Source organism: Felis catus, chromosome D1, assembly GCF_018350175.1.
Source record: "Felis catus isolate Fca126 chromosome D1, F.catus_Fca126_mat1.0, whole genome shotgun sequence".
In the NCBI taxonomy this organism is placed as follows: Eukaryota; Metazoa; Chordata; class Mammalia; order Carnivora; family Felidae; genus Felis; species Felis catus.
In genome coordinates this window covers 72,179,452-72,194,217 of record NC_058377.1, presented here as the reverse complement: position 1 = coordinate 72,194,217, position 14,766 = coordinate 72,179,452, and the positions used below count along the sequence as shown (strand labels likewise).

Genomic DNA, 14,766 nt, shown 5'->3' with positions numbered 1-14,766 from the left:
TGTCAGCTGCTTCCTGGAATATGGCAGTGGTGGCAGCCATGTGGGCCATATAGTGAGGATGACACCTAAGGGATGGCAGAATAACAGATGCCAGAATCCGGGGCCACCGACATGAAACCATGACATCAAGCCTGGATTGCTTGTTGCATGAGAGAGAAATACACTTCTAGCTTATTTAAGCTACTGTTATTCCAAGGTTTTGTTACAGCCGCTGAACCTCTATCCTACTTAATACAGAGAGGATTTATGGGTCTCTTGGCCATCGCCAAAAAAGCTAGTGCTGAAGAATGGCATTAGCGACAGTGGCAAGGCAAGAGAGCAGACCCAACTCCTGGAATGAAAAGTACTAATGCTGCCAAGAGCATCTTCTTACCTTGACACTAACACATCCCTCTACATCTAGCACTTTGAGGTAGCCCCAGGGCCTGCGTCGTGGCTTAGACTCCGGAAGGGTGGAGTGGTTTGCTCGAGATCACGAGTGAGTGAGTGACAGAGCCAAAATGAGAACTCAGGGTGTCTGGTTCCTAATCCAGTCCTCTTTCCCTACAGCAGAGCTTCCTGTCCATCTATAAATCTATAAATAATGTGTGAAATGTGTGTGTGTGTGTGTGCGCATGCATGTGTGTATGTGTGTGGTGTAGGGAAGGGTGGAAAGGAGAGCTGTAATCCTGCTCCAGTCTTTAAATGACAACATCAAAGTTGCACACTAGGGGCTCCTTCCGGGGACAGCTGGAGGAATCAGACTTGCTGAACCTGGCCTGCAGCCCTTCACCCTCCTGGGGCCTCTCAGAACAAAGCTGTTTCTTGGTCCCAGAGACACCTGCAGAAACATGAAGATTTCCCAAAGGCAACTAGTGGTATGATTCTGCAGGGAGCATGTCTAGGGACCCAACAGTGGCTGAGATCTTTAGAGATGAGTAGATGGCCAAAGGAATCCAAGAGGCCAATTCTAGCTTCCTTTGCACACTTCAATCATGCTACCTACCTCACTGGGCCTCTGTGAGAATAAAGGAATAATGCATGTCAGGGTGCTATGCAGAGGAAGGGCTGTCCACATGCTCATGAAGTTAGTAAGACTAGAAAATCAAGGGCTTGTCTGGTTTCTACTCAACTCAGAAAAATGGAAATAATTGATGTGTAACTGTAAAGGGTGTGGCCCCTCTAAGCATCCTGGCTGCTTTACATGTCTGGGCAGAGTCCAAGGAGGTAGGGTGGAGGTGGGAACTTGGAGCCTTCAGCTTGCTATGTGACCTTGAATGAGTCATTTAGCCTCTTTTTGTCTTCGTTTTTTCATCCTCAAGAATCCACTGACTGCAGATCCACTCTGAGGTGATCATTAAAAAAATCTGTTAGAATGCTTAATTCTGTTTATATACTTTCTCAATTAATGGAATAAGATTTTTCCTACTTCTGTCTCTGATTTTTATCTCTCTTCATGAGTGAGATTGGCCACCAATTTTCTTATTTTTTTTTTCTTACTATTCTTTGGTAGTTTTGGTAACAACATTATACTTCACGGAATGAGTCTGGGCCTGCAGCAGACTGCTGGTTTGTCCTCCAGCTCTGATCTCTACATTTTCCTGGACACAATTGCAGAGTCAGAAAGTACATTTTTCAGCCTCCATTGAGCTGAGCGTGGCCCATCCATGTGACTAAATTAGCAACAAAGCAACACGAGTTTAAAATAAAATTGCTTGTTCCAGACTCTTTCTCTCCCTTTCTGCAAGTCGGCAGACAAATGTGTCCATGACTAAGCTTCAACCGTGCAGATGAAGACAATATCCTAAGGAATGATCAGGAATCAAAACAAAAGAGATTGCAGTCCCTGAATAGGTTGGTCGAGCAGAGCTGCCTAGCCAGCCTAGTGGTGGTGATGGTTTTGTTTGGTTGGTTATCTTTTTGTTACTGACTTCATAATACCAGTACAATAGGGATATGTTGGAAATAGGTTGAAAACTATTTCCTGGCTTAATATGTGGTTGACTTTTGTAAATGTTTCTATGTGCTTGAAAAGATGTGCTCCAACTAATTACCGGGTACGGAGTTTTAACTAAGCTAGTTTAGTAGGTTGTTCAAATGTCTGTATCTTGCCTAAATTTTTGTCTGTTTGATCTGTCAGTAATTAGTTGAACCTTTCCACCAGGAAGGTAATTTTCCATTTTCTCTATTCCTAACAAGTATTTTATTAGGGGAATATAAGCCTTTATAACTTCCTGGAGACTGAATCTGTTCTAATGCAACGGTTCCAGGGCTTTTTATATTCAACTATATTTTTATATTAGTATAGCTACCCCAGATTTATTTAAATTTGTTCTAGTATCTTTTTCCATCCTTTTACTTTCAACCTTTTTATATTTTTGCTTCATATCTATTTTTTCAAACAGCATATAGTTATATTTTTTACTCAGTCTGGTAAGTTCTATATGTTAATTGACGACTTTAGTCCTTTTATATTTGTTGTGGCTATTGATACATTTGTGTTTCTTACAGTTTACCTTGTACATTCTCTTTGCCTCTCTTTCTGTACTTTGTTTTTTTAAATTGATTTTTATGGCTATTTCTGCTTTAACTTTTTATTTTTTTTACTTCTACCATTTTACAAGCTATACATTGAATTTATATTCATTTAGTTATCGTATTTGCTTTTTTTTTTTAAATTTTTTTTTCAACGTTTGTTTATTTTTGGGACAGAGAGAGACAGAGCATGAACGGGGGAGGGGCAGAGAGAGAGGGAGACACAGAATCGGAAACAGGCTCCAGGCTCCGAGCCGTCAGCCCAGAGCCTGACGCGGGGCTCGAACTCACGGACCGCGAGATCGTGACCTGGCTGAAGTCGGACGCTCAACCGACTGTGCCACCCAGGCGCCCCACTTTTTACCTTACATACTTCACATTGTTAAGCAATACCTAAATGTTTATCCTCAACAGTATAAGACACAACACAAAAATGTTCAAATGCTTTAATACAGTTACCCTTCTCCCGACTTACATGGCGTTGTCATTGAATATTTTAGGTCTGCCCTTTTTTCATCTCATTTTTGTATATTATATTGTTGTTGTTACTGTGATTAGTATTATATTTTCCATAGAGACAATGTTACCTACATGTTTACCAATTTCTTGGTATTTTGTTATCTTCTTTGGAGGTTATCTTCCTGTTTCCCTGAAGTTCATTACTTTGAAGTTATTTTAGGGGCACCTGGGTGGCTCAGTCAGTTAAGCGTCTGACTTTGGCTCAGGTCATGATCTCGCAGTCTGTGAGTTCAAGCCCCTTGTCGGGCTCTGCGCTGACAGCTCAGAGCCTGGATCCTGCCTCGGATTCTGTCTCCCTCTCTCTACTCCTCCCCCACTCACGCTCTCTCCTTCTCTCAAAAATAAATAAACATTTAAAAAAAAGCAGTTGTTTTAGTGAAGGTCAGCTGGTTGTAAACTCATTTTTTGTTTATCTGAAATGCCTTTATTTGCCTTCATTCTTGAAAGTAGGAGTTTGTTTTATTTTGTTTTTGTTTTTGTTCTTGGCAACTTATTTTCTCCCAGAACTTTCATGATCTTATTCTACTATATTCTGGCTTCCATTACCGTTGAGAATTTTGCTGTCAATCTAATTGTCATTCTGGGGGGATGATCTGCCTTTACTCTTTTGCTGCTTCAAAATTTCCTTTTCAGAGGCTTTCTGAATGCCCATACAATATCATAGATGTGGATTTATCTATTTAGTGTTATTTAATGTATTTGTGTTTCTGCATCTGTAGATTTACAACTTTTCAGCAATTCTGGGAAATTTATCAGCCATTACTTCTTTGAATATTGTCTCTTTAATTTCTTATTACTCCTTCTCATTTTATCCTTCATATTACTTACCTTCTTATATCTTCCATATCCCCATCTGAACTACATTCTCATAAATTTCTTCAGTTCTGTCTTCCAGATCACTAATTCTCTATTCAGTTGTATCTAATTTGCTGTTTAACCTAACCACTGAATTTTTAATTTCAACAGCTTTATTTTTCACTTTTGCAAGTTCTAAGTTACTCATGTTCATATTTTCCTGGCTATTTTTGATAGTTGCTTGAACCTTACACATTTTTAGTTCCATATTTTAGTTCTTTATTTAATGTAGGGTTATTTTATAGTCTGTATATTACAATTCCAATATCTGTTGTCATTTTGCTGATTCTCACTTGTTTCATATCTGTCTGGTAGTTTCTATTGTGAGCTCATTTTGAATTGAACTTATCTGAGAATCTTGTTGGACCTAGGTTGGTAGGTGATTATTTCAGGGAAAATTGATATATACCTTTGTTGAGGGAAAAGGAGCTCTAGAGATCTGGATCCCCATTTCGTCCTCTTCAAAGGCCCCCTGATTAAAGGTGGAGTCTTAGGCTCAGATCTCTGACCTTGCCTTCTACGCAGGGTTTAGTCTCCTTATCAGCATTGATATTTGCCTTCAGAGAAACCCTGCCTTTTCCATGTGAGTTTCAGTTTGCTGATCTTGCTCTTTTTTTTTTTTTTTTTTGGTCATGTGTGTCCATGGAAATTTCCATTTTTTTTTTCCTAGGGAGCCCAGCAATACATTAAGAATTCTGTTTGTTGTAATTAGCGCAGGATCCAATGGGAGGGCTTTTCAGAGTTTATTAGGGCCTTACTGTCAGGCAGAGAAGCAGCACATTCTGTACTTTGAGTCCCTTTGGGGGGAAAAGGAGAGACAAGTAGGCCAGGGCATTGGGAGCCACATGGGCGAGAGACAGGACAGGGTCCTGGATGCTGGGTGGCTCAGGCATAGGCCATACTGGTGTGGACAGAGGTACCTTCTGGGTGAGGTCAGCAATGAGGAAAGGATCAGATGGCAAGCCTGGAGGGGCGGGGAGGGGTTGAAGGCAGAACCTGCCACAGCGGTTGTTATCCCTAGAACTGGGATACAGAAAAACAGAAAGGCTTTGAGGTTATAGCAGTTGTTCCTCTTGGGTATCAGCTCTGTTGCACAGCACTGGGGTGGGACACTTGGTTTAAAGAGGCAGAGAGCAGCCACATAAATGTGTCTCTGTAGATACAGAGGAGACCAGCACAGCTCCTGTCGCTTGGGCATTTGATTAGCCTGTGGGCATCCCCAGTCAGTGCAATAGCGTTTCAGAAGAGAATGAGGGCGGCATGGGCTGGGAAAGGCACACCAGGCGTTCGTCCTTGCACACCTTTGTGTCTGTTCCCTCTGTCTATGATGATTTCTCCTTCACTTCTACCTTGATGAGGCCCTGTACCTCCTTTAAGGTCCAGCTCAATGGCAACCCTTCAGTGAAGACTTCTCTGACTGTCCCGGGAGTTGGTGGCTCCTTTTTGTGTGACTCACAGTACCTCCTGCATGTCCCTTCTCTGCTTATCTCAATGGTCATCAAGAACTTCCTGCTCTACCATCTCATCACTGGACTCGGGGACAGAAACCAGGCTTATTGACTCCTGTGTCCCAGACCAGTATGGCCTGGGGTTATAAGCGTGGCCTCTGCAATCTGAGGCCGACCCCTCTATTTAATGCTGGGCCACCTCGGCACAATCGCTTAACATCTCTGTGTGTACTTCAAGCTCCTCATCAGAAAATTGACATAAATTACTACTTCCTCAAAGCACTGCTATGAAATTTTAAAGAATTAACAGTTGGAGTGTGCTCAGCACATAGGAGGTGCTTAGGACATGTCACCTCTTATCATCCTGTGTTGGCACTGAGTGCACAGAGCTGGGCATGGGCACAGGAATGAAAAACTCGAGTCAGTCCTTTTAGACAGAGTCAGGTCTACCCGGAGGGGATGCACATTGCTGGAAAGGATTTTCAAGTTGCACAAAACTGAAACCCACCCAATCTAGTTCCGATACAAGGAAGGTTTTTCACAAAGGACAGCTGGGTGCAAGATCCCACGGCCCCTCCCTAGCTACTTTCTCTCATCTGTTTCGTGCTTGGGCTTCATTCCCTTCTCTGAAGGTCCACTTGTTTATACCTCCCATATCTGGGGCTTGTAGCTGCCTCTGGTGTGAGCTCCACTGCCAATGGATGCTAGAGTCCTGTAGCCTGACCCTACAGCTAATAGACTCAGTGTCCCAAATCAAATCCTCCAGAGACATATTCTGATCATCCTAGTTTGCCTCAGGCACTGTAGCTCTGAGTGAGCTGATGCCAGGGAGAAGAGGGTGGTGTTAATCTGATGCTCAAATGGCACAGGGAGGTGGAAGGTGGATGTGGTCAGGGATGCCACTGTGGGGACCCCCAAATGAGAGAGGGAAAGCATGATCGTGGACTCAGAGCCAGAACCCCGCCCTAGAAAAGGCAGTGGAGCACAAAGCACCATGTAACCTCTATCCCTGGGACTCCCAGGGTGGGTGATGGGAGCTGAGAGCTGAAAGGCAGGCCTGGTAGACCTGGGTCAGGGAGGAAGGCCTCAAAGTCCTTTGTGTCGGGACAGGGTTCCAGCATGGCCTTTCTGGAGCCCACCTGCCTCCACCTTCCAGCTTTGGGGATGAGAAACCCCTACTTCCCTAAGAGGGACAACCACACAGTGTGTGAGCAGCTGTGGAGGCAGCTCCGTGACTTGTCACGGAAGCATCATCCCTGATGCCGCCACAGCCAGCAGCTGCTCTAATGCCAGATGCGTCATTGGCGTCCCCCTGAGCCTCTGGCCTCCAAGCTGCTGAAGATGCTAACACAGCCAGCCTAGCTCTGGGCCCCTACTCCTTCGGCACTTTAGCCTCCTCAGATCCAACTCCTGTTTATTGGAGACTGCATATGGCAGGCCACACACTGCCTGAGGTTCAGACATTAACCTGTGGTGTTTATGACGGTGATGATTATTTCTATCGTTCAGAGAAGCAAACTGAGAAGCAGAAAGTGAAGAGGTTGCCTGAGGTCACAGAGCTCACAAGTGGCAGAACTGCAATTTGGACACAGTCTCACAAACATGAATTCTGTGCTTCATTCCCACACTGCCTCTCGTGGGCGAGAGCTGGAGGCCACCTGCCCTTAGTAATCACCTTTTCAGATCATTCATTAAATAGAACATAGTTGCCGAGGACATACTATGTGTTTGACATGAGCATTGTGCAAAGGTAAATCAAATGTGAATCTTGCCATTAAGTAGCTCACAATTTACTATTTTCCAAGACTGCAAAGGAAATGCAAACAGCCATAAGAAAAGTTAAACTGAGTACTCACTCACACAGAATAAACTGGTTCCTTCTTTGGTGGATTCATGTTGCCCATAGGATCAAGTCTAGGTTCCTTGGCAAGGCTCTCAAGCCTGGTTCCACTGTTCTCTCCAGCCTCATTTTCCATCAATCTCCCTTCCATGTCCCAGCCATGCCACACTGCTGTTAGTGTCCTGAAGGTGATGGCTTATCCTCCTGGCTTTACTTCATCATCTGCTGCTTCCTGGAATATTCCTTTATAAACTCCTGTTCTCCTCTCGGAGAGCTCAACCATGCCCTCTTCTGTGAGGACAACACTGCCATCACAGAAGGCAGAAGGGACAGAAAACCACTCCCTTCTCTGAGACTTCTCTGTACCCTGCACAGTGACTATTGTGAATGGGATGGTGACCCCCAAAGGATATGCCCACCTGAAACCTATGAATGTGGCCTTATTTAGAAAAAGAGTCCTGGCAGATGAAATTGCTAGGGTCGTGCGGTGATAGCATTCTGGTTTAAATATCATCTGGTCTAAATCCAATGACAGCTGTTCTTATAAGAGAAAAGGCAGGGGGAGACTTAACACGTACAGAGAGGGGATGACCCTGTGTCTTGGATGTGCCTAAAAGCCGAGGAATGCCAACAATTTCCAGCAATCACCAGAAGATAGGAGACAGACATGGAATGGTTCCTTCCTTGGAGCTTCCAGAAGGAATCAACCCTGCCAACATCTGGATTTCAGACTTCTGGCCTCCAGAACTGTAAGAGAATACATTTTTGTTGTTTTAAGCCATCCAGTTTGTGCTAGTTTGCTACAGCAGCCCTAGGAAACCAACACAAAATTTTCTGCACAACACTGAAAACATTCGCTTACAGGCCTGTCCCAGCCACTAGGCTGTGAACATGATCTGGGTCATCTCCGTCTCTGCATTTCCAGCCCAAGGGTCTCTGACATAGTTGGTGCTTAATAAATGCTTGTTGACTTGAACTGATCAGCTTCATGGAGTCAAACTTTGCGGAGTAATGAATGAAATGGCCTGTTAGCACTGGCCCATAGAGACGCACTAGATTTGGTGGGTCAATTAATAAATCATCAAATGCCTCTGGCCCTGAATCCACATCCAGATATATGTGTGATGCCTGTTTGCTCCTCATTAAAGGATTTCAAGAAGAACAAAATCCATTTGGGAAAGGAATAAGTGGGTCCTACAGAAGCCATTTTTCCACGGGCTGGGCACTTGTCAGTGGTGGGGCGGCTTTGTGTCGAGTGTTTACATAGAGAAGTGGTTCCCACGGTGGCCAAGGCTGAGGGCACTGGAGGCGCAGTGCACGCTCTGGGAACTCGGGGGACGCTGCTGTTGCGCCCCCGACATCCTAGCACCTTTCTTCCGTGGATCCGCGGAATTCGCTTCGGGAAGTATCTCTTCAGCTTTCAGCTGTTTTTAAGGGGACGTAACCCCACCGGCAGCGCTCTTGAGGCCACGGTGATTGGGGCAGGGGTGGGCACGTGACTCGCCCAGAACCAATGAGAAAAGGTTTTTGCGGAGAATTCTGGGACAAAGATGCCTGCTTTTTCTCTTCGCAAACCCCGGGTGCTCGTAAGTTAGAGCGGTTTCCCGGGTTGCTACCCTGAGGTCTAAAAAGAGGCCAAACGACTGAGAAAAACGAGCCGTGCTGATACGGTGTGAGCTCCCGTGAAGCTGCAGCTGAAACTACTCTCAGACTTGTCAGTTTCCTGAGCCAGGTAGCTCCCTTTTCTTACTCTAATTTGGGTTGGAGTTTCTTTCATTTATAACCAACAGCTAGAGCCTTGCCTGTTAATAGGGATGATGATGTAGGTCCAATTACTCCAAAATCCAGGTAAATGAAATAGCTTCATATAGTAAAATAGTGCAAGCTTTGTCACTGGGGAGACCGGGATTCAAATTACAGCTATGCTCCATCGGCTGTGTGACTTGGGGGAAAATAATTGAATTTTTCTGAGCTTCCTGTTTACCCATCTACGACATGGAGAGGATACCTGCATTTGGGGTTTATGAGGACTAGAGATAGCATATGCAAGTCACTTAGCCTGGTGACTGACCAAATATGCCTTGCACACATGGCACATTAAGAGGGGCATCCACATTAAAAGGACCCCTTAAGAGGGGCGTCCTTTCTTTGCCCATTCTGGCAATCCCAGTTATCCTCTGGACTTTTGAGGTGTCCGCAGAGGGATTTCTATGTTTGTTTTTTTTTTTTTTTAATTTGGGCTGTACCAGGTTATTTTTTCTTATTATTTATTATTATTTATTTATTTTTTATTATTTAAAATTTTTTTTCAACGTTTATTTATTTTTGGGACAGAGAGAGACAGAGCATGAACGGGGGAGGGGCAGAGAGAGAGGGAGACACAGAATCGGAAACAGGCTCCAGGCTCTGAGCCATCAGCCCAGAGCCTGACGCGGGGCTCGAACTCACGGACCGTGAGATCGTGACCTGGCTGAAGTCCGACACTTAACCGACTGCACCACCCAGGTGCCCCTATTTTTTAGTATTTTAAATCACCAGGTTATTTTCAATTATTAAGAGTAATAAGTGCTCATTGAAGGAAACAAGAACATATAGAAAAAGGAGGGCGTAAAAATCACCCATTGTCCTATGAGTGAGTTAATTACTTTTGCCATATTCAATACTTAGGTTGTTTATAACACACATTTTTGGCTCGATGAAGGTTATACTTTATATGTACATTCCTTTGGTCTTCAAAGGCTACGGAGGTAGTTGTGGAGCAATATGCATAAAAACCATGGAGCCTATTGGGAGAGGAGGAGAGGATGGAGAATCTGACCATGTTCCATTTGAGGGCTGCTGGAGATGATGCCAACTGAGATTAGTGGGCAGGAATGGGACCCTGTGTGGGGTCCTGCTGCAAAATGACAGGGACCCAAACAAGCGGTAACTTAAAAAACCTAGAAAGGAAGAGAAATTGTTATTTCACTCTCACGTACAAAGTTTAGAGGTAAGAAAGACATTTGTTCATAAAATTTTCTGCTCCTTTAAGCTCCTACCAGTTCATGCTTCTCCGTCCCTAGAATGTGGTTCTCATTTGAATGATCCAAGGTGACAGCTAGAGCTCTGGACAACATATCTGCATTCCAGGCCGAGGACAGAGGAAGGAGCGAATGAAGAGAAAGGGCATCCCAGCTATCTTTTAAAAAAGGTTTAAGGAAGTTGTTACCCTTCTGCTTTACACCCTAATGGTCAAAGCTTAGTTTCAGGGTGTAACATGTTTTCTCAAGAGTACCTGGATCTTAGGAGGAAGGACAAAGGGAGGGAAGGAGAGGAGGACATTTCCTAATGGAACTTAATGTTTTACACCTAAAAATGAGAGAGAGAGAGAGAGAGAGAGAGATTCAGAGTAACCCAATGATAGTCTTATCCTCTGGGTTCACTAAAAACATTTCTCATCTTTATTTTATGGGAAATAAGATGACATACAAATAACTTAGAGAATTAGCACTGAATGTTTTGCCGCATCTATAGCCATGTTCTTGCTCTACTGCTGTGGCTCAAGAAGAAACTGAGAAAACTGTAGCTCTCGTGATTCTCTGCCTGTCAAAGGGCAGGGGATGCACACGCGAATGGATCAAATTAGTCTCTGTTTCTAGAAAACAAACTCACTGGGGAGTTTGTGCTGGGTATGGGGTAACTTTGTCATCCGTTGGCCTTGGCTTTGGACCTGTGAACTGGTTTGATGTATGGAGGATCCCAGAATGTGTGCCTTGGAGCAATTCGTAGTTGGCCAAATACGCAGGGAACAGAGCTTTCATTCTACTGCTTAATAATCTCTCTTCCTAGCCCTATGATGCACTTCGGTCATCAGGTCTCATCTGATTGACCTTATGGCCACAATTCATTGTCTGTTACGCCTGGAGACAAGTAGAAGCAGTGCGAGTTCAACAGGACAAGACCCCAGAAGCTCTTGCCAAACTATGTTGGACCTATTGCAGCTCATTGGTGGGGGAGAGGAGGCTCTCAAGATGTCTCACTCTGGGGGGATTCAAGTCTCGTGTCCACTCTGCAAAAATTTGAACCTCTGCTGAACATTTGACTCTTCCCCAGTCCCCATCCACCCTCCAGATTCACCTATTAATCAACTGCAGTGTGCCAGGCAGTTTGCTAGGCTGGACAGGTATGGTTTGGTTCTGACAATCATTGGGTGATTGGTCAAGCATTATTAAGCCCTTACGCTGAGCTGGGTGCTGGAGAAATAAAGGGGAAGAGAGATTCTACCTTCAAAATCTGACAGACTGACAGAATAGCCAAACACGAGAGGAGAAAAGAACACTCAAGTATTATTGAGCCTCTAAGGAGAGGGGAATCCCAGGAGGACTCGAAGGAGAGAGTGGTTATTTGAGTCTTGGGACAGGAGGAGGAGAGCAGCTTAAAAGGCTCCATCAAGAAACTGACACCCAAGTTGAGGCAGGAGAGAGGAGTTGACATTTCCTTGGTGGCTGAGGAGGAGGCAGAAGAGGGAAGTGAATGGCACTGTTGCCGTGGGAGCAGCCTGGGTGACTTCTATAGCATTTGGGTATGGCTGGGCCACAGGAGTGATGCAGGCTAGGGACAGTGAGAGGCAGGACAGGAAGGGGGATGCCGGGAGGACTGAGGAGGAACTTGTGGGCCTGGGCAGGCAGGGGAGCAGGGAGCTCTGACAAAGAAGAGGGGTTGGGATGGGTGGGGGCCCCCAGAGCCAGCGATACCAGCTCAGGGCAAGCAGGAGGCCAGGTCCCTGGGCCTGGGTGTAAGGGCTGCAGGAAGAGGGCAGGGCTGCGAGGCCAGGGTGAAGGGCCATTTTTCGTGGTCTGGGGGTCTGAAAGCTGCAGGTGGGTCTGTGTATGGAGGTCTGTGGAGACTGGCACTTTGGGAAGCAAAATGGGTCCACAAAAGGAGTGGCTCTCTGATGAATCTCATCCTACCTGGCCAGCCCTTCTGGATGGAAGAAGTCTCTGTAGACCCCTGACGGGGCTCCTTTACTGTCAGATTCCTGCAGTAGGGGCAGCATTATCCAGGCACTGAGGACCTGGGATTGAATTAGAATTCTACAGCCTACCTGACTTCACTGAGCCTCAGTCTCCTCATCTATAAAATGGGAATAGTAACAAAATCAGCTACTGTGATGATTAAATGATTAAATGGTGGGTCATCAGTAGGGAGCCTCAGCCTGACTGGCTGTGAGGTGCTAACAGGTCCTAGAGAGATGGGCAGGAGACCAGGGTCAGTGCTGACTTCCTGAAGGTCAGCAACAGCCACAGCCACATCCCTCTGCCTGCCCTGTGCACTCAGGAGGGCCAGCCTGCGGAGAGGTAGCTGTGCTCGGGCCCTGCGTGCATGCTGAAGTCTGTGCTGATTGAACTGCCTCCTTCTCTAATCAGGCTGCTGCTGTGGAGTGGAGTAGCTGGGCCTGGGACGCACTCGGCTAATCAGCGTGCATTCTTAGCTCTGCAGTTGAATATTTTAACTAGGAGCTTTCTTCCCTTGAGCTGTTTGAGGCACATCCATGCATCAGCATGGGACAAGGGTTGCCAGGAAGCACAAGAGATAGGCTTGTTTTTTAGGACTTTAAGCAGTGAAGGAAGTCCCAGATGGGCAGTACGTTCACCCGTTTCCTTTATAATTCAGACATCCAAGTGGCCAGTCACTGTGTTTGGGCTTACCTAACTGTAGGTGGGGAGATAGTGGCCAGTTATCCATCCATGTTTCTGCCCATCCACCACCTCGTCTGTCTCTTCTCCTATCCCTGCATCTCCCCGATCCACCCATCTATCCATCCACATAGCCATCCGTCCACACCCCCCCCACCCATCCACCTCCCATTCTCCCATCCATCTATCCATCCATCCATCCATTAATAATCTGTTCTTCTCGGGCTCTTACAGTCATTCTTTCCCTTACTATTCTAGGAAGAGGAAAGGAGATCTCCGCCCTACCTGAATTTCCCAGAGGCTCTCTGGGGAGTGTATACTTGTGGTGGTTGTTGCTTGTCATCCCCTCGTGTGAGCTGCACTTGCGGGCTTGTCCCCTCATGCTTCCCAGCCATCCTTGCTTCTCCAGATCCCTCTCCTGCCCCCACAGCAGTTGGCCCCAGGCATAGGCACAGCAGCCTTCCCTACTCTCTGAGGCCCCACTGACATCAGTCGTTGTGGGGGAATGGATTACATCGAAGATATTCTAAGGAAAGTGTGGCACACAGAGAAAATTTAAAACTAGACCTCCTACGTCAGAATTCACATGGCCTGCTATGTACAGCTCATCCTCAGAAGCCCTTTCCCTGCCTCTTTCTCCCTGGTGCTGGTGGCCAGCCATCGTGGGCAGGGCCTGAGGAGGGGGGCTGCCGTTTCCACCCAGCCCAGGGTCTTCTCTCCACTCATTCCCTTCCCTGGACCTAAGACCATGAAACCTCTACCTCCCACTCATCAGGAATAACAAAACAGAACCAGTGGAAAAACCTGCCACTTTTAACATTAGAGAACCAAGTATGGAGGTATGTCTTTGTCCACGGGGCAGATTCTTAATAATTATTTTGTAAAGAAATGTTTTTGGTAAAAATGCTGGATTTCCTTAACCCACTTTATTAGATGAATCCTGGGGGCCTTGCCTTTGTAAAGCCAAAAGACTGAATTTGGGGGGGGGGGTTTCCCTGCAAGAAAAGAGCAGTCTGTCTGCGAGAAGAATTGGCCTGGTCTCTCTAGATTACAGAACTGACTGCATCTTTCTTGCCTTTACCCTGCTCCCCCCTCACACATCTATTGGTCCTCCCTTTCAATATTCGCCCAATTTTTCCATTTCTCCAACAAATATTTGCTGTGTACCTCCTAAAATCCGGGCTCTGAACTGGGTACTGAGGACATAGCTGTGAATAAAACTGATGCAAGCTGAGTCTTCATGGAGCTCCCAGGAGAGTGGAAGAGGAGATAGTAAATAAATATATAATGCATATTTGAACGGTGATAAGTGCTGGAAAGGGAAAAGTGCACCCAAACAGACTTCCCTCTAACTGGCTATTTATTTCTTCACTTGTCTCCTTTTGCTCATTCCTCCAGTCACCAGCAAATACTGACTCAACACTTGTCATTTGTTTGGCACTAGGCCGGGTGCTGGAGACCCAAATATAAAAAAGACCTCGACCCTTCCCTCAAAGCAGGCACAGAGTGATGGGTGAGAGGAAATAGATAAATATCTCACAGTGGTGCAGAGGGGCTGGAACCAGAGCAGAGATGCTTAAGGCTCACTGGAAGCCAGAGGAGGAAGCCGCCACTGTTGTGAGGGGGCCAAGGGACAGGCTTCCTGTAGGAGCTGTCATTTAACCAGGACCTGGGATGGGAAGGAGGTTGCCAGGCAGAGATGAGGGTGAGAGCTTTGAGGGCAGAGAGAACAGGCTGTGAGATTGGGGCTCTCTTGGTGTTGGGTGGCGTTGCTGGTGGCTAGAGAGTATGTGCAGGGAGAAGTGGTAGATGAGGCCGGGGCAGTGTTCCGGGTCTCAGGAACCACGCCCCCCCGCCCCACCGGAGAGCAGCCTGACAACTGTGCCTGCAAAGGGGCACAGAAACAGGGCTAGTG

General features: G+C 46.1%; 1 long non-coding RNA gene across 5 annotated transcripts in view; it reads left to right on the top strand.

The window, feature by feature from the left end:
• The first annotated feature begins 8,713 nt into the window (after positions 1-8,713).
• Positions 8,714-14,766, top strand: part of LOC111556630 — a 259,841-nt gene continuing 253,788 nt past the window's right edge. For all 5 annotated transcript variants that reach the window (XR_006586419.1, XR_006586420.1, XR_006586417.1 and 2 more), the window contains exon 1: positions 8,714-8,908. This is a non-coding gene — a long non-coding RNA (uncharacterized LOC111556630). The remainder of the gene's footprint in view (positions 8,909-14,766) is intronic.